The 18,762-nt window shown below is 45.7% G+C and overlaps 1 long non-coding RNA gene across 2 annotated transcripts; it reads right to left on the bottom strand.

Moving 5' to 3' along the window:
• Positions 1-3,969: 3,969 nt before the first annotated feature.
• Positions 3,970-18,149, bottom strand: LOC116780974. 2 transcript variants are annotated; one of them, XR_004354721.1, is made up of 4 exons: positions 16,609-18,149; positions 11,079-11,747; positions 5,191-5,529; positions 3,970-4,617 (listed from the first exon to the last, which is right to left on the bottom strand). It is a non-coding gene; the product is annotated as an uncharacterized LOC116780974 (long non-coding RNA). The 2 variants fall into 2 exon arrangements; XR_004354720.1 differs by lacking the exons at positions 11,079-11,747; positions 16,609-18,149 and having other exon boundaries at positions 5,191-7,074.
• Between the last annotated feature and the right edge of the window lie 613 nt (positions 18,150-18,762).

The following is an 18,762-nucleotide window of genomic DNA, read 5'->3' on the forward strand; positions in this document are numbered from 1 at the left end:
TGCTACATTTTAAAGCTTTTCTTGAACCTGGGATGTTTTCTTCTTAACTAGCAGACCCTGAGGTCCTTATCAGTGCTGGAAGTTTAGACAACTTGGCAATCTTCCTGAACATTTTCTTTAAAATGAATAAACCTGACAAGCACAACGCGAGTTACAAACTGCCTTGACTTCCAGGAATAAGAGGATGGTTCAAAGAATGCAAGCCTGGAGCCCCTGATGGAAAAAGAGCATATCTTACAGCAGAGCCTTCCCATCCACACCCACATTTTTTCAGTCAATTTTCTACCCCCTGCACTTTCACTACCAGGCAGTTGAGATGTCTCCGTGCAGGAAGACTCATTCCAACTGGCAGCTCTGGATCAAAGAGCACTGGAAGCATTAATCAGTGTGCCTAATCATTTCCAATCGCAAGAAACTTTTCTCTCTAACCTGGTATATAAACACCGAGTCATTTCATTCACTGGCTGACGGACCAGAAACCAAACAATCCTTATCGTACCTAATTCATCTTACTCCTGCGGGTTATAGATGGATCAGCCTGCAATCCTCCAGCAGCAGTGGCAAACTTTAGGTGCTTTACTTAATCAAACTGATTAGCAACCTGTCTGTAGCACCTTTTATCTGCTGGTGCCAAAGTAGTTTACAAGCATTAAGTGCACCTAATTATGTGATAGTGAAGCAAGATGTGGTGAGTACATTCAAAAGCACCTCCAGTAATGTGGGGGAGCTCTTGCTTTAAGGGGGTGAGGAGGTTCAAGGCAGCAAGTTTTGCTGATGCATTGAAAATCGCTTTGAAAATTAAACGAGCGAATGGCAAAGTTAGGGAGGGAGCCCAGGAATTTTGATTGCCAGATATCTGTGCAGCCCATATACTACCATATGGTTTGTTGCAAAAGGAAAAGAATAATCAAACCAGACATCTGTGCCCAAAGCCCTTATCTATTTGGGCACCATCCTCTGGACAGTCACACTCTGAGCACAAACAAAGGGTGATGAGATCTCCTCTCCCCTTGGTGGGTCCGTAGGGGGATATGGTGCCTCCTGCACTGGTTCAGGTTAATATGTGTGTGATTGCCACCTGTTTGGGAGTTTGCTCCCATGGTAACACTGATTTCTTACTTAATGCCAAGAGCAGAACAACAGCCCTGTCACTGTTGCAAGGAAAGATCACAAAAAGCTGAGGTTGCTTTAGCTTTCCTCAGTTTTGCACTTGGGTGCCCCCGACTTGGGGAAAAAAACACAGAAATAATTATGCCAAAGGTCAGCCTGTTCCAGGGCAGCTTGTTCCCGCTTTGAAGGAGAGAGATGTGAGGGGTGGCACAGGAACCTGCTGCTACACCTGACAAACTCTCATGGGTAAGAGCTGGTGATGGAGCCCTACAGGAGCAGTTTGCAAACTTGCACAACTCTGCCCAAAACTATCTCATTCTTTTCTTCAGTGCTTGGTGCCAGAGGCAATCCAGCTCCCTTTCTGCTCTCTCCTGGACACAAAGTAATATTTCTTACCTTGAGAGTAGGTGCCTTCATGGAGAAGTGTGGGGAGGTGAAGAAAGGCTGGAAGAGATGCACAAGCACATAGACTTCCCTCCTACATCGATTCAACTCCATCTGCTGCGATGGAAAGTTAAACGAAGGATTTCCTGGTGGAAAGGCTGCCAACCTGAAGCTTGGGAGAGCTAGTTTTCAACAGCTGCTCAGCCACAAGCTTGCTGCCTGGCCTTGCACAAGTCACTCAAAAGCCAGATGTATAATGGTACTGACATATCTGGCTCCTGGAAGGAAGTCGATGACACCAAGCTCGTTGGCTGCAGAGGATTAGGCATCTATGAATAAGTTTGGCACAAGGCAACACATCCAACAATGGCTGCCAACCAGGGTAAGAGGAGATGCAAAATGACAGGAACAAATCTCCCCCAGGTCTCTGCCATTTCAATCACATGTCTCTGAGGGAGCTTGTTGGTGGGGAGGGCAGCAAGGGGCTGATTCACTCTCTGCTAGTGCAGCACCTGCAGTGGCTTAGCACATTATCAGCCCTTGCTCCCATCTCCCTGCCCCAGGTTTCCACAACTGTTCACAGACCCCAAACTGTGTTTTATCCCTTTGATTCCCAGTCCCAATCTGCTGCAGAGGCTCATAAACATGACTGGACAAGCACAGGACAGACAGGACAGCTGGGAGCAGTAATACTTTCACAAGCTTTAGGGAGCAATGCCAGAGCTGGTCGCTGGGTAACTTTTCTCTCTCTGCAGATGGCCAGGGACAGGGATTTTGTAGCTCTGCTTTTCACCTGGTGGTCAGGCACCAGGAAAAGGGAGGCTTTGGATATGGAGTTGTGCACAAACTCTAGGCAGCTCTCAAAAGGCAAGTAGAGCCATATCTCCCTCACATTATGTGCAAAGAGTGCTGTTTCCTTGCTGACCTGGCTGAGATAGCATTAGGTTTTGGTAGTATTTCCATACCCTGGGGCTACGAGGTCTAGAGCAGGTAGCAGAGAGCCACTCCAATGGTGTCGTTGCCATGCTAGCCCCAGGCTGGGCACTCCCAAGAGCATCACTCCAAACACTGGGGAGCTGTATCAGCATCCCACACGCCTTCTGGGTTTGCTAGCATTTCTGTAGCTGCTCAGCTATCACCAAAACGGGAATAAGGACAAAAGACAGAGGCAGTCTCTCAATCTCACAGTGTGAAAAGCAGAGACAGGCAGAGACTGAAATATTCCCTCATATCAACCATTCAAAAATCCCTCTTTTTCTGTACATAACCAGCTCATGTTGCACCTTTCCTAGGCACTGGCTGAGGATGACAGTGAGGAAGGTCTCAGCAGCTGTAACACTAAGATCACCCTTCCCTTTACCTGACAAATGCCAAAAAAAAAAATTAGGGACTCATGGAAGAAAAAGTGCTTCTGCTTCTGATGTAAGGCCAAAACTGGGAATGCCAAAGTCATGAGAAAGTGAACTGTTTTGATAGTAATGGAGAAATGCCACTAAACTCCTGAACCAATCACAAACCACGCAGCCTGTGCGTGCTGAACAGCCTTTCTGACAAAAGCAAGGGTCAGTTTCTCAGCTAGTACAAATCAAACAAAATCCATCAAGGTCAACAGAGAAGCACTGATTTCCTTAGGTAAATCAAACATGGTTCTCCTGCTGCTTCTTCAGGAAGACAGCAACTGTGGAGATGATTTTTCCAAACCCAGATGAAGCTGCTGGCATGCCTTCCCTGCAAGCAGAAAGGCAGAGCTGCTGTGGAGAAGAGCAGCTTAGCAAAATCTTGGATGAATCACAGCCAAAGGTCCATCTTCCGTCAGGTCAGAAGAGATGTGGGTGAGCTCGCTGGGCCCTGGCATTGCAGCTGAGCTCCCATGCAACTAACTGAAGGTGATATACCCTTCCTTTGAGAAAGGCTTTTTGAGCTCAGCCTTGGCATTAATGGCAAGCTCCAGAGCTCATGGACCGGAGCGAGCATCTGTCTGTCTGTCTGTCTGCATTTATCTGCACTGACGGGCTCTACACAAGAACTAAGTGCTTGATGCAGTTGTGACTGTGAGAAGCGCACGCTGCTGTCATATCAAAGGGAGCCAAGGAAAATGGGGAGAGAAGCACTGGGGGCTCCTTTTTTCCTCATCCCCTTTCAGTGACTGGAAATTCATTACTGGTAACACAAAAAATATGGTAAGACACACTAAAACACCCAAGTCTGGGCACACCATCAGAGCAGGATTGCTGCTAGCCTCTCCTGTCCTGACCTGCTGCATTTTGAAGTTTCCATGATTGCCCTTCCCATTCTGTACTTATTCGTTAATGGGATTTGAAAGTGGGTCAAAATGAAACACTTGCCATTTTGCTGAAGCTTAAATAAAAAGGAAAAAATTGGAGATAACCAAAACCCAACGCTTGGCCTCTCCTCATCCTCACTTTTCTTTCAACATCAGCTTATTTATCAGAATGCAATTAACTTATGGAAACCTTTATATGTGAGTAAACATTTTAATTCCAAAAAAAAAGCTAAACAAAACAAAAAAACAACACTGAAGAAAGAAAAGGGGAAAAATCACAGCTTTTTTGGTCCCATGAAATACATCTGATTTGTTCAAAACTTAGAACAAAATTCAGGGATTAAAAAAATTTATCCCACCCCCCCACCATTCTCATGTTTTCTGTAAAAACTCACTTTTCAGATGGCTCAAAGATACACCATGGATGTGAGGCTTATAATCACATCATCACCCCATGGGTTAAAAAGTAAACATGAAACATTACGCCATCCATCAGTGAATTAATGTCAAATAGGTGAAGGAGGTTTGTACTTCAGTTATTCAATCAGCCAAAATTAAAAAATAAAAAAAAACACCAGAAAATCAAGGTGTGTTGTGCCCAGGAAGGAGGTTGTCCAGAGGCCCTGGAGCATCACTCTGCCTGTGGAGTCTGGCCAGGCCTCAGCATGCGAGGGAGTGACAGAGCCTTGCATCCTCTTGGGGTCCAGCAAGGGTTCGTGGCACCCCAGCTGCAGCCAGCAGGATGGGTACACACAGGAAGGAGAAAGCTTGGTGCTTCTTTGGCAGCTCAGCAGCCCTTCTGAAGAGCACATGGGAATCTTCTTCTCAGCAATGTCTTCCTGGAAGGAGCATATAGATTATGGTTTGCTGCAAATAGTCCACTGACATCATCTTCTCAAAGCCCAGAGACTTTGGATTTGATTTTTACTGACTGTTGCTTTATCCACTCAGATACCCCAATCTGAAGTTGAGGCAAAGTGATCACATCTCTGAGGAGTTTAGGGTTGGGAGCATTGGTTCATGAGCCTTTGCTGCAGGCCATTTTGCCAGCAAACCAGGACATTTGGCAAGAGTCCTGCTGCTCCTCACCATTGGTAAGAGCCCTCCCTCCATCACCGCAAAACAGGCTGTAGCCTGGGATGTAGCAGCCCCAGGACAGTTACCTTGTTGGAACTTAGCCCTGAGGACATGCACCCATAGCTGCCTCCCCAACGTGGCATGTCTGGAGAGACTCGGATGCAACAAGCCAGGGTACATGGAAAGAACTGGCAAATCATTTTAACAGGTTGAAAACAAACCTTGTGGACATCTGCCTCCTTTCCAAGCAGCTCACAAAAAGAAAGGCTGCAGAATGTTGGTTTGCTTTTTAATAACAAACAAAATACCCCAACTCTTTCTAAATAAAGACTTACCACAGATTGCCATCCCCTGTGCTTATCTCTTTTCAGATTGCTGTCCTTTCATTCTTCTGAAGGCAGGTGCAGTGCCCAGTGCTGCACTGCTGGTGTTCAGCAAGTGGGTCAGGCCTGGTACAGGACCTCCAGGGACTGCTCAGCTGCAGAGAGCTGATTAAAGTTTCCATATTATTTTCATCTAGGATGGTGTCAGACAGTTCTGAATTAGGTGCTTTGTTCCAGTAACTCCTGCTCACTCATGCAGGTAGTGAGAGGGGAGTTCACCCCATGCAGCTTCAGACATCCAAAGTGCAGGAGTCCACATCTTAGCCAGCTTTCTGGTCTCCCACATATTTGCTGGAGGACAACAGTCATCACCAGAGGGAAACTAATATGTTAGATGCCTGCCTTAAGATGAGACTGCTCTAAAGCATTTTGACCTGATAGTTAGATGCCTGCCTTAAGATGAGACTGCTCCAAAGCATTTTGACCTGATAGTTTACACTATGCCCAGTGTTGCAGCAGATCTGACCTAACCCAGGGATCAAGGGAGGGAGGTGTTGGGGAGTACCAGAGCTCTGAGCATAAAGGCAGAAAGACCCAAATGATCCACCCCACCTTTAGTACACTGCACATCAGTCCCTTTCACCCAAGACCTCTACATAATAACCCCAATATTATAGACTAAACCTACAACCCTAGAGAGACATTGTTATTTCCTCTAAAAATTGGAAAAGGACATAAAACTTCTAAGTGTTCCTCCTTACCCCAAACCTACTGAACAAAACTTCTCCTCCACTAGACATGGCAATCAAGTCACCCCTTTGCCTACCTTCATCCCAATTAACCAAATACACTGTGCTCCTCAAGCCTGGAGTTCTGGTCTGGCAATCCCAAGTCATCTGTGGCTTTCCTTTAAATTATTCCTGGCATTTCCCCTTCCTTCATCAAGTGCAGACACCAGGCAATGTGTCTCCCTTTAAAAGGGAAAAAGTCACCTCCCTTCTTCTACTTGCTCTCCAGAGTTGCAGAAGTCCATTCTGTCCCACGGCTCCATTGAGAGGTCACTTTCACATGATTATACACGAGGTTCTCATGAACCCCCTCCCTGACACTGTGCTTCCCAGACGGGCTCACAAAGACTGTAGACAAAATTCTTTGTTCCCAACTACACACATTCAACTGCCATAAATAAGTGTAAGGTAGGGGTTTTTTTATGTTGGTGCTATTTAATCATATACCAGCCTACAAGGGCTGATTACATCCTTACTACTAAAGAGTGTGAGGGGATATTCCAAAACACGGGGATTCAAATCATCTCAGATGTTACACTTCCCACCTTCTTGGCTCATGTAGTCAGCACATTGCTGAACGAAGGCCAACATGGACCATTCCCAATAACCAGCTTGTTGCAGTCCCCCAACATAGAAATCAAGAGAGTTTACGCCCTACAGATACAGGTTGTCCCATGATGCCTGGCAAAGTGCCAGCAAGCCTTGAGTGCATCAAACTGTCTTGTCACACATACCAGGGCTCTACTACAAATGGGACATTGGCCTACTGACCTAGACCAGTTTGAAACCCTGAAAATCTGACTGAAGTCCTGCTGAGGTCTGGATAGAAGTCTTGCTATAGGACAGGAAGAGTTTCTTTCTTACAATGGAAAGTGGGTCCAAGCTGCTGCAAAGATAAGTCAAACTCGGGATGTCACTGAACTGCTAAAACCTCCCAGTGCCAGGTGGGACCAAGTCACCAGCCCCATCTGGCAGGGAGGAAAGGGCTGCAGGTAGTAAGCCATAGAATTATAAAATGGTTTGGGTTGGAAGGGACCTTAAAGATCATCTGGTTCTAAATCCCATGCCATGGGCAGGGACACCTTTCACTAGACCAAGCTGCTCAGGGCCCCATCGAACCTGGCTTTGAACACTTCCAGGGATGGGGTATCCACAACCTCTCTGGGCAACCTCACCACCCTCACAGCAAAGAATTTCTTCCTAGTTTCTAATTTAAACCTACTCTGTTTCAGTGCTCTGCCTGTGTCTGCATTTTAATTCTGCATACTGGGCAAGAAAGTGACATTATTTCACATTATTTTTATTTTCCTTATGTTTCTGTCACATGACTTTCATCTTCTTTCCCCCAAGTTATTGCATTTCTCTGTGATTTCCCAAACTGAGCTTTTCTCTGTCTTTGCCTTGCTGCAGGATCCCATGGGGCACAATTCCCATGGGTTATGCTGCAGTTATGAGTCGGTCCTCAGATGTTTGTTAAATCAGGGCTGGCATTAGGCATCATTCATTCCTGTGGTCATGGAAGGCCCATAATAATCAAGGTAGAGTTGCTTTGGCCACCCATACTGAAATTTAAATAACAAGCCCAATTTCATCCTCCTTCTGGAACAACTCGGAAGCAACACCGCATGATGAAAGGATGAGAGAACAGATGGGTTTTGTTGTCTGCATGCTACCAAAGCAAACTTTTCATGGAAAATTAAAAAAACAAAACAAAACAAAACAAACAAAAAAAACCAACTAAAAACCAAAATACCGTGACTATGTGATTCATAAATTCTAAAAGCCAAGAGAAACCAGCAAAATTATTTTGTCTGACCTCCTGACTAATAAAGACCACAGAATTTCATGCAGTGATTTCTGCCTGAATCCCAGCCATTTGTGGTTCAAGCAGAGTATCTCAACCAGCCCACTGTCCAGCTTTGATGTGAGGATGTCCAATGAGATGCTAACCACTTCCCATGCTGTCAAAAACTGGCTCTTCTACAGGTTGCCTGCATCTCTTCACCACCACATAACTTGCTGTAGCCTTCCTAAGGCCATTACAATTTTTAAGCATTTTTCTCCTCTCTATCAAAACTCTCAAACCATCAAAAAGAGAGAAAACAGAGGTTCTGAGGTACGAAACATCAAAAAAGTACATGGAAAGAGAAGGATAACAGAGCATCTCTATGTAACCTTCCGCTGTGATTAAATGGATGAAATCTACATTAAAATGCATCTCAAGGTCCACCCATTTGCCCACTCCAGATGACACAGTGTAAAAGTTATTTTGGTTCAAAACAAACAAAAAAATTCCAAATGCACACTTATCTGTGTGACTGGTAAGGAAAGTACGTATGTTTGGTTACAAAAGTAACTGCCCTTACAAAGCCTGCTACAGTTTCACAGCAATAAATATTCCCACAGCAGAGACCTTGAGTGGACAGAACAAAATCAACTTCAAAACCAATCCTTGAGAGATTGGCCCACTGAAAAGACAGCTCACTGCTGAATACCCGCTCTGACGTTTTGTTTCCAAATTTCTGTGGTTGGTAGCACTGATGGGGTAAAGAAAACTCTTTTTGTGGTTTTTTTTTTCTTTCCTTTTTTAAGGAAACAAACCCAAAATGGAAGAAGTCCAGAAGGCTACAGGACCACACTCCTCTAAGATGACAAATATTTATGTTGAGCACTGACTTAATACAAGCTCTTCTTCCTTGTATCTTGTTAAGTGCATTTGATGACAACCCTGATGATTAAAGTTCCTCCACCCATAGAGCTATAACAGCCCAGGTGACAGCCTTGAGACCTCTCAGCCTTCTTGAGACCTCTCAGCCTTCTTGAGACATCAGCCTGTGTTGGAGGATGGGAGGGGGCTTCAGGCACCATGTCCTAAAGCCACTTCATTCCTGTTCACCACTAAGTAACCATATTCACCCTTAATAAAATCAGAACAGAAGGTTCATTCCAACAGGGTCTCTTTTATTGCCACTTTCAAAGAGATGCTTTCTTACTTTCTGCCTGCATTTGTGCTATGGCCAAACTCAGGATGGAAAGCAAATTCTCAGAATGTCTATCTACAGTTCCATGGTTCAGACTCTGCTGGGATGAGTCTGGTTCCATTTTCTGCTCCCCCCTGGAGGGATTAGTCTCACCTGCAGAGAAGGTAAAGGTGCAGCTCCAGCTTGTGGAGGTGCTGAGCTGGCTGTGGTCAGTATGTGCTGATGATAAATGCACTGAGTGTTTGTGTAAGGTGTCTCAGGGGCCTGAGGCCCACATTTAATTACACACTGTTACAGCCATACTCTTTGTGGCACCCAGTCTAGTGAGGTGATAGCAGTAACATCTCTGGCCATGGCTTTCTCAGCCATCCATGAGCTCCTGATGCCTACACAGGACATAGGACTATGGCAACAGGAGCAGCACCCAATGGGAGAAGAACAGGACATGTAGGTTTACGAACTAGGCACTCTTCTAACAGGCCAGGTCTACACACACCATCTAGTGCTTTATTGTATGTGAAATTTCAGACTGTTTCAAGGCAGAGTTAAGGTGCTCTTCTTTAAGGTTTAAGGCACCAGCATCTTGTGCGTGGAAGCCCTCACATCAATTAAAATCCTGCGTTGTAGTGTACAGGTGCAATCCAAACTGGCACAACCTGCGTGAAACGAAAGCTCATCTGAAGCAGGAATGGATTTAACCAGTTTCTGTACCCACAGATCTGCAGAAATCGATGCTGTCATAATGTAAAGATGCTGTATGGCCACGTAACAGCACTAATTCTGAAGGAATTCATGCTTAACTGTTCAGCAGAAAAGGCATTGCTTCTGAAAAAAGCCTAAAGCTCTGTTTTTTGAGGTTCTGGATAACCAACAGTTAAAGCTCTGCTTTCAAATCATTCTGAAGTGGTCATAGGTGGCAAAAGTAGTGATCCTCATAGTGCAGCAGCACAGAATATGGACTGAAACCCCACAGCCAGTTTAAGAATAAGCCTCACAGTTTCCATTACTGCTACTGTAATGATTTTGCAACTCTCATTTATTTTTCACCATTTCAGCTGCTAGTTTGTGGCAAATATTTTGGGAAAAAAAAAAAAAAAAAAGAACCCAAAACCCCAGAGACTGCCCATCCTTGACAGGAACAGTCCTGGCATGCCTGGAATGTGTAAAACCACAAAAGAGCCATTTCTGTTCATATTACTCCTTATGAAATCCCCTTTTAAAGAAGACTTAGCATGGGAGGCTTCAGCCACTCAGCAGAGCCCCTTTAGGATTGCCTTTCACTTTGAAATGTGACTTATCAGCCAGAGCCCAGACGGGTTTGGGTATCTGACTGTTGTGCCCTTTGCTTCGAACTCTGGGACCGTTACATGCACAGCTGACAAACTGGTCAAGCCATTTTCCTCCCCTCCTTCATCCCCAGGTTCAGGGTAGATAAAAGCTTCACCAGGCTTGCTGCCTTACCAATGCCAATTTGACTGCTAATTTTACTTTTAAGAAAAAACCCAAATAATAAAACACAACACCACACACAACGATTATCACTGTGACCACAGAAAGGCCAGAGCAACCACAGTGTGATTCAACAACACCCAGGTTGCAGTGGCTATCTCTGGACACACATGAGAATGTTCTCCGGCAACGAAGTTTTGCAGCTCTCTGACACGTCCTCTTCTCGCGCTCTTTCTACGAGTCTTTTTTTCACCCTCACAACTCGTAGCAACAGTTCAATTCTGCAGCTGGTAGCAGGGTGGGAGCCTGGTGTGAGTAAGGCTTTGATGAGCCCCTTGCACTTATAGGGATACCTACTGGGCAAATGCCCAGAGAAGTTGTGGATTCCCCATCCCTGGATTCAAGGCCAGGTTGGAAGGGACTCTGAGCAACCCAGTCCATTGGAAGCTGTCCCTGCCCATGGCAGAGGGGTTGAACTAGATGATCTTTAAGGTCCCTTCCAACCCAAACCAGTCTGTGATTCTATGTGAATTTGCTTTGCTGAGTGAGGAAGTGACCAACTCATGTCATAGCATTAGTGTAGGGCTGTGCACAGCACCTCTTGAGGTGCCTCAGGAGGGTCAAATCCTGCTCCCGTGTAAGTTACTAGGTAAACTTCTCCTGGCTTCTTTTTGCTTTTTACCTCTCCTCATTCCTTTCCTGAGCTTTCTGAAAGTTTATGGGCTTCTCAGGTAGACCATCACTATAGGCACATGGCAATCTGCAGTGTGAGATTCATGCCTAGCTTAAACTTCAGAAAGCACTAGAGCAATGTAGGGCAAAGATAAAACACAGGAACTGTTAACACCAATCTCCAGCATTTACTGCCTTTTGTTTGTTCAGATTGACATGGAGCCCTGCAAAATGCAAGTAGCACTGTAGTTCATGAGTAAGAGGTCTGGCAGGACAAACTTTAAAGACTATAAGAAAGCACAGGCAAAGAAGTATCTTGTACAGAACTGAAAAAAGAAAAGATAAATGATAAGCAGGAATTCCCCAGTGGGCTGAGTTTATCAGTGTGATTGCTTTCAGGACTTTTTTTCTCGTTGTACTACTTTGATTTGCATACAAAGCATCTCTAACAGGAAATATCATCTGTCCTGGAAAAAAAAAAAACAAAAAGGATAAGGATTTTTACTGTCAAGAGTAAAATGGCTTTTGGCACTGTATGACATGCCAGAAAGCCTCTCTCCTCAAGAAAGCAACTTGCAGTGGCACATTGCAGCTCCTCTTCACTCCCTGCTCTGCATCCCATCCCAGGGGCAGCAGTGTGTGATGCAGCTCCTCAGGAGAGCTTCCATAGTTAGAAAATCTGAAAGTAAAAGAAAAACATGCAGGTGAGTTGATTTGCATTCCAGATTCACAATTAACACAGCACCAAATTGACTTACAGGAAGTGGAAGAGTAAAAAGGAAAACCGCCAACTAGAAAATGCAAATCTTCACCCTACTACAATCACAAGCCACAGCCAGGATTCCTACAGGCTGGGAAGGCTCTAGTAAGAACACATTTTTCACTACTTTTTCAATGTGGTCACTTCGTGAACTCAACAGTGGCTTGTGACATGTGGTTTTATTCCTATCCATATACAGTCAGTTTCATTTCCTGAAAAGAACATGAACAGAAAAGCACAAAACCTTTAAAACGATTGTACAGGTCTTTCTGTCTTTTCTTTCTCCTTTTTGTCTTTTATTGCTACCTTGATGCACTAAAAAAACCCCAGCATTTTTTAAATTAGTACAGCATAAAAAATAGATCTTTTCCCAAGGCTCTTGGATCTTAAAGAATATAGGCTGCTGCTCTGAAACACAAACTAACTTGGCAGCACAGCATGAAATTGTAGCATTTTGTTTCAGTATGGTACACATACATAGATACATACTATTCCTCTGCACATGGCTACCAGGAGACCAAAAAGCAAGATTTGTTCCACAACCCTTTGCACTGGTATTGCAGAACCTCAGCTATCTGCGGCCATCAACAGTCACAGCCCCACGGGAAGCACAATGGTAAGTAAAATCTTGCTTTACAGATGAGTAAGTGAGACGATGGTAGTTATAACAATACCCCTCTTGGCTTTTTTCTGCAGAACTCAGGTCATCGCCTCATCTGTCTGGGCTCTGTCCCTCTCCCTGTGGAAGCCTATATCACTAGCAGGGAGAATAGCAGGTCTTTGCCACTCCAGGACTCCTCCATGCTCCTTTCCCCTCAGGCTTTCCCAGCACAGTTACAGGTCCTATTTAAGTGATCATCTAGGCCCAGCCCAGTGTCCCAGCCAAGCAGCTCTGCTGCTGCTCAAGGGCTGGGATGGGAGTTGTTGGGACTACAGGCCAACTGGGACCTTAGTAAAGAAACCGCAGCAAAGACCAACAGCATGTTGGGCTGAAGAAGCAGAAGCACAGGCAGGAGATCTCAGTACTCACCTGACTGTATCTAGATACTGCACCTAGTTTTGGTGCAAGAAACATGTACAATAAACACACTGACAAACTAGAGCAAGTGCAGTGAAGGAACATCAGGATGGCCAGGGACTGGTGGACTTGGCTGAAGAGAAGAGGGTGTGGGAGCTGGGCTTGCTTAGCCAGGGCAAGAGATGGCTTTGAGGAATCCAGCAGCAGCCCTAGCAGCTGCAGGGAAGTTACTGAGAACACAGAGCCAGGTTCATATAAAGCAGGACTTGACCAAATAAAGTCATGAGCAACCTGGTCTGATCTCACAGCTGACCCACCCAAGATCCCTTTCAGCCTACATTATCCTACAGGCCATCTTCTAACTGCCACCAGTGCAAAGGCTTTGGAGGAAAGGGTGGGAATCAGTGCTTGAGGACCGCGATATCATCCAAATGAAAGACTTGGAGAAACAACCATATCCCAAGACCGTGAAGGCCCAGATGGTACTGCTGCCGCCACACCTTATATTCCCCTCAGGACACAACAAACCCCACTCTTGCATGCAGTCTCACAGTGATCTGCATGCAGCTGTTCATCTCAGTTTGGACAAGGAATCTTTGCCCATGATCCATCTGCAGCACACACAGGACTACCTCCCTCTCCAATGCATGCACATATTTTTGGAACAAGCAGGACTGCCTAAGGCCCATGTATAGCACGCCACAAAATGGCTCTCCATAATGCACAGGCTGCAGCTTCTATTTCACAGGATGGAGAGGCCTCAAGAAACCTTCTCTGCCCCACAAACTGCAATGCTCTGGTGCAGGATGAACAAACTACACTGTCAACACAGCTGTCCCCTCCTCTACATTGCTTGTGTCATAAAGGGTGTTGGAGCAATGTCTTGTTTCCAGTCAAAATAACTTATATGGCTAAAAGACAGGAAATGTCACAACCAAAATGAAAAGAGATCTTACAGGCAGCAGTACTGAGCTCTGTCTTCTCAGACAGATCCTCTCCTGGTGGGCAGGAGAGGAGGAGGTAGAAAAGGAGAGATTCATCTCCTCACCCCAGGTCACCCAGGAGGTCAGTGGCAGAGCAACCGCCTTCCCTCTATCCCAGAGTCTTGATGCTTGCTCCCTGTCCTCTTCATGCCTCTGCTTGATAGCCAAGCCAAGCTAGGAGGTAAAGCTGCCCTCTTCATAGTGCACATAACCATATTTCTTTCTGGAAACCATTGCCTAAGGGATGTCAGCTCCCCACCAGAAGTCAGTCCTGACCAAATATCATCTTTCATAAATGCAAACTTGCATCCGCATTAAGAAACCTGCCAGCTTTGACAATATGCTCACCAATGTGTTTTGAGTTGTCATCTAGTCTCACAGGTTCTTACAAGGCTCTAAGGGTTTATCCACATGTGGGGTTTTTTAGACCTGGAAGTGATACCAGCAAGCATTTTTACACCTTCCTATTCATAGGGTTTTATTTTCAGTACAGAAGAAGGTATCAGATCGCTCAGTTTCAAATTCTGATGAAATTCCTGTGTGATCCAGGACAGCTAATTTCAAGTAGTTCTGAGTCCCTGTAGTGACTTGTGCTAAACTAAATTTCTGTAACTGCATCCATACCAATGTCTGCACAAATCAGCAAGAGAAACCACAGCTTCAGTCAGAATTAGTACCTTGGTACAAAAATAAAGATTAAAAAAAGCCATCTCCTACTTGTTGATAGGTGAGCTCTTGAAGCCAGATATGCCTTAAGAAACAACCTCCCTCTTCTCTTCCACCCTCCCATTCCTCCATCCTTTGAGCTGGTTCTTAGGGCAATACTTTGCAGCCTTGTTTGCCAGAGGAGAAGGATGCTTTCTGTCTGGGAAGCTGGGAAGACCGTGTTGGAGCAGAGCAGACCCCGGGCATGCAATTACCCAGGCAGCAGCAACAATATGTTAATTCACTGGATCACTCTGAAACGAAGCACAGTGCAAGTCCCTGGAAAAAGTGAAAAGGAGCCTGTTAAGAAAACTGTGTGAAGGCCTTGTGCACTGCAGCCCCTTGGAGTCCAGACAAGGACGGACTTTGCACAGACATCATTTTTAGACCTGAACTGGCAGCCAGCATGCATCCTCTTCCCACCACAGGGCATCTAACGGGAGCAAGGGGAACCATGCTCGGTGTTGACAGGGGACATGGGACAGCAGCCTTATTTTAAAAGAGCTGCAGACACATGGTTTAGCCCCTGCAAGGGATGCCTCATCTGCGGTGCGTTCACCCTGGGCAGATCACAGCCATAAGGCCACGATGCCATGCACCCGCTGTCAGTATCCAGAGCTTTCTCGCACTTTCAGGAGAACAATCTCCTCCTCAGTGTCCTCAGCTGCTGAGTTCATGTCCCTTCTATTCAGTTGCTCAGATACCCTTAGGTAACACCTGTCCTCCAACAACAAACAACAAAGTCAATATAGCAAGGAGAGAAGGAGACTGAAGTGGTCCTTCGGTGAATTTGCTGCGAGAAGTCAATGCCCTCAGAATGTCCACACTGACTGACTACCTCCTGGTGCATCATCCTTCTACTACTGACCTGCTAACTAATTCATCTAATACCCAGCTAGAAACTATGGCCCCACGATGGCATCATGGTGGAAGTAGTCTTGCCCTCCCAAACCAGAAGGGGTGCCTTGCTCCAGGCAGGAAAACCAGTCTCCTTCCTCAGGAAAAGTGGCAGAGGAAGAATCAAGAAAATCTCTGCTACTTACCTATGCTGGACAGACTACCCATCTGCATGCTTTGAGTCCAGCTTCTAGATGACCACAAACCTCCTTGAGGAGCAAGCAATGATCTCATCACAAGGCAAGCACAGCTTTAAACCTGCACAGCCTCTTGTAGAGAACTTTCTGCTGTAATCCATATGAAGATTAAACTCGCCAAGTGGAAGAGTTGCACACCTAAGCTCTTTCTGCATAAGGCTGTTGACCACTGAGCTGATATATTGAGGTCAAAGGCTCATCTGTGCCAACACACTTCTTCGGGAATGCAAGTGTGGCTTTCATGCATACACACAGCTATTACCCTGAGGAGCAGGGGGCAACTAGTTTGACAACAAGAAGTTTAAACTCAGCCCTTAGGCTGCACCAAAACTCCTGGGTTCCTGCAGAAAGAAGGATCAACAGCAGTGAACATCTAGAGAAAGTGCTCACTAGCTTCTGCTGTGCACTGGCTTTTTTGGAGACTGTTTTTTGATTAAGAGAAATCTTGTTTAAAAATGAATCTGTTTTGCACGGACTGAGTTTTGCTCTCCAAGGAAATGGGGAAAGCAAAACAACACTAAACTGCAAAAACATCAGTGCCTAGCCATGAGCCCTGGCCTTTGCACAACTCCTGGTGGCTGTCCCTAAATGGGAGTACTTCATTGCCAGATGACGTGTCCCAGACGAGATGAGTTTCCTGAAAAGCACTGACAACATGCCGCTAAAAGCTCAGTTCAGACAAGCAGCGAAACAAGTCTGCTTTCTGTTTTTTGAGCTGAATTCAACACTTTCCATGTTTGCTCTCTCACAGGTTATCTGGGCTGCACAATCAGCAAAACTGCAAAACACTTGCTGGGGCTCAGCTACCAGGCAGTCTGTAATGGAGCTGTTCTGGAGGAAAACAGAAGTGTTATCGTGCTCGTGGCTGTCCCAATACAATTAGTCATACCTGATGGAGAGATACACATCCTCGCAGGGCTCTTACTGCCTTGTCAACAGATGAAGTCAAAATGAAAACATCCTAACGATCAACAACTAACCTGAAAGCTGAATCATGAATCCTAAAGGCAGTCTCAATGCTACGAAGAGATGTCTTCCCTGCAGAAGAAGACAGTTGGGCTCCTTCCATCTCTCCTCTGATTCTTCTTCCCATATAATTTCTTGACATAGCTCAGTGAAGTAACATTTCTTCTTTCACCTCCCCATTCAAGCAATCCTTCTCTGCTCTGGCTGAGGGATGCTGTAGGGTCAGGAGAGGAAACCACACTTGAGGCAGGAAGAGGAAAAGGCCAGAGCTTAGGTGGTGGGTAACAACATCCCAGTCATCTTCTCTGCATGACCTCGGACAAGTTCCCCAATACTGTTTTGTCTCATTTCCCCACTGAAATAGCAAGTTTCCCACCATGCTGGCTGACTACCATGAGGATCTGCGTGGTAGGCCTGGTGTTACCAACCTGGGGTTAACATTGATAATAATCAGAGGAGACTGATGCTGTGTCTAAGCTTCCCTTCCATTTCATGTCACTTGGTGATCTTCAACACAACCCAGACCATGATTTCATGCAGCACTTCTACATTTGTGCACTTCACAAACATCTCTGTTGGAGTCTTCTAGCTCCAAAGGTCTCAGTAAATATTCCACATCACAAGACCACCACTGCCAGGCTGGCAGCTTGGGAAATCCACCTTCTCTCTTCACCACTTAAGAGACACAATTTCACAAGACATATTTTTGCACTGACACTAATGAGTGATGGAGAAAACTGTCAAACAGATGGGTGGAGTTCAGCTCATGGCTGGTACGAGGGCAGAACATCAGAATGACACTCAGTCGCTCGACTTCTCTAGCTGGGATGTCACCTGGTCAGGAGGCAGCACACTGATCTTAGATGATGGTAGAGCTGGGAGCAGACACCCAGCAGTTCCTCTTGATAACCACTATGGAATTCAATTCATTTGGAAACAAACTTCTTTTTCAGAAGCCTCCTCCTCAGCACTGACAACTCTTTTGAGATGCAATTTGCACTGCCAGGGCTCACAGCAGGTGAAGCATGCCCTGCTCCACCTGCTCCTCCCTGAGGGTGGCCGGCAAGACAAGGAGCTGCTCAGTGGCTCCACATCCTTTCAGAGCTCATAACCAAACACAAATCTTCCAGATTTGGGTAATTCCCAGGCAAGTCTCAACCAAAACCACACATCTGCACTCACACCAAAGAGAACACACACAGCAAGCGAGGAGCAATTGCTGTAGGTTGCCATGGCAGTGTGCATGAATGATTTTATCACCCTTATCAGCTGCAAAAGCATTTAGGCCCATTATCAGAGAATACTGTAGTATCTTTTTAAGGGTGCAATAGGCGGGAGAAACAGAAAATCAGTGTCAGCCAGAAGCAAGCATTCAACACACAAAGCAGGAGCCCTTGCTTTGGGTGAGCTGCCTCCCACAGGCACACGGACATTCATGCAGCCCCAGAGTCATGTTGGAGCTGACCGGCGATGTTGGGCTCCCCAGCAGCTCTCCAGCCCAGGGAGTTCTCCTCTGCATAGAGGGATGAGCAGCCCTCCAGGGAGCACAGTGACAGTGAGTGGAGAGCACTCGCCTGTGCTCTCTGCGGAGCCGATGGAAGTAGGTCAATCCTTCTGCTTTGCTGAACCTTTTGGCAGGTCGCTGCCGCGCTGCCGTCGCCACTCAGAGCTCGTCATTTCTGCCGCGTGACAGCCACGTCGTTCGGGAGTTAACGAATTCAATACATCTAATTAAATCAAACTTGGCATCCATTCAAAACCCATCTCGCGTTTATTTTTTTTCTTTGCCTTTTTTATTCCCTGCTGCTGCTGGTGAGAGACCCATGAGAGGAGAGATGTAAGAGAGGGTTGCTAAGGGGCAAGTCAGTTTTTATCTCTTCTTTTATCTCAATTTTTTATCTTTATCTTTTTTATCTTATCTCTTTTTTTATGTCTTCTTTATCTCAGTTTTTATTTCCCTGCTGCTCTCCTGTCACAGAATCACAGAATAATTATGGTTGAGAAAGACCTCCAAGATCATCAAGTTGTTGCAGAGATGCTTTGTTTTCCTTGAAGGAATGCAACAAACCCACATGGTTTGTTGCCTTTTCCCTCTTCCCCTGCCCCAAACAAAATGACCTTTTCCATCTTCTTGCAGGCTTTGCAAACAGAGTCCAACACACCCTGGT

Source organism: Chiroxiphia lanceolata, chromosome 1 (assembly GCF_009829145.1).
Source record: "Chiroxiphia lanceolata isolate bChiLan1 chromosome 1, bChiLan1.pri, whole genome shotgun sequence".
In the NCBI taxonomy this organism is placed as follows: Eukaryota; Metazoa; Chordata; class Aves; order Passeriformes; family Pipridae; genus Chiroxiphia; species Chiroxiphia lanceolata.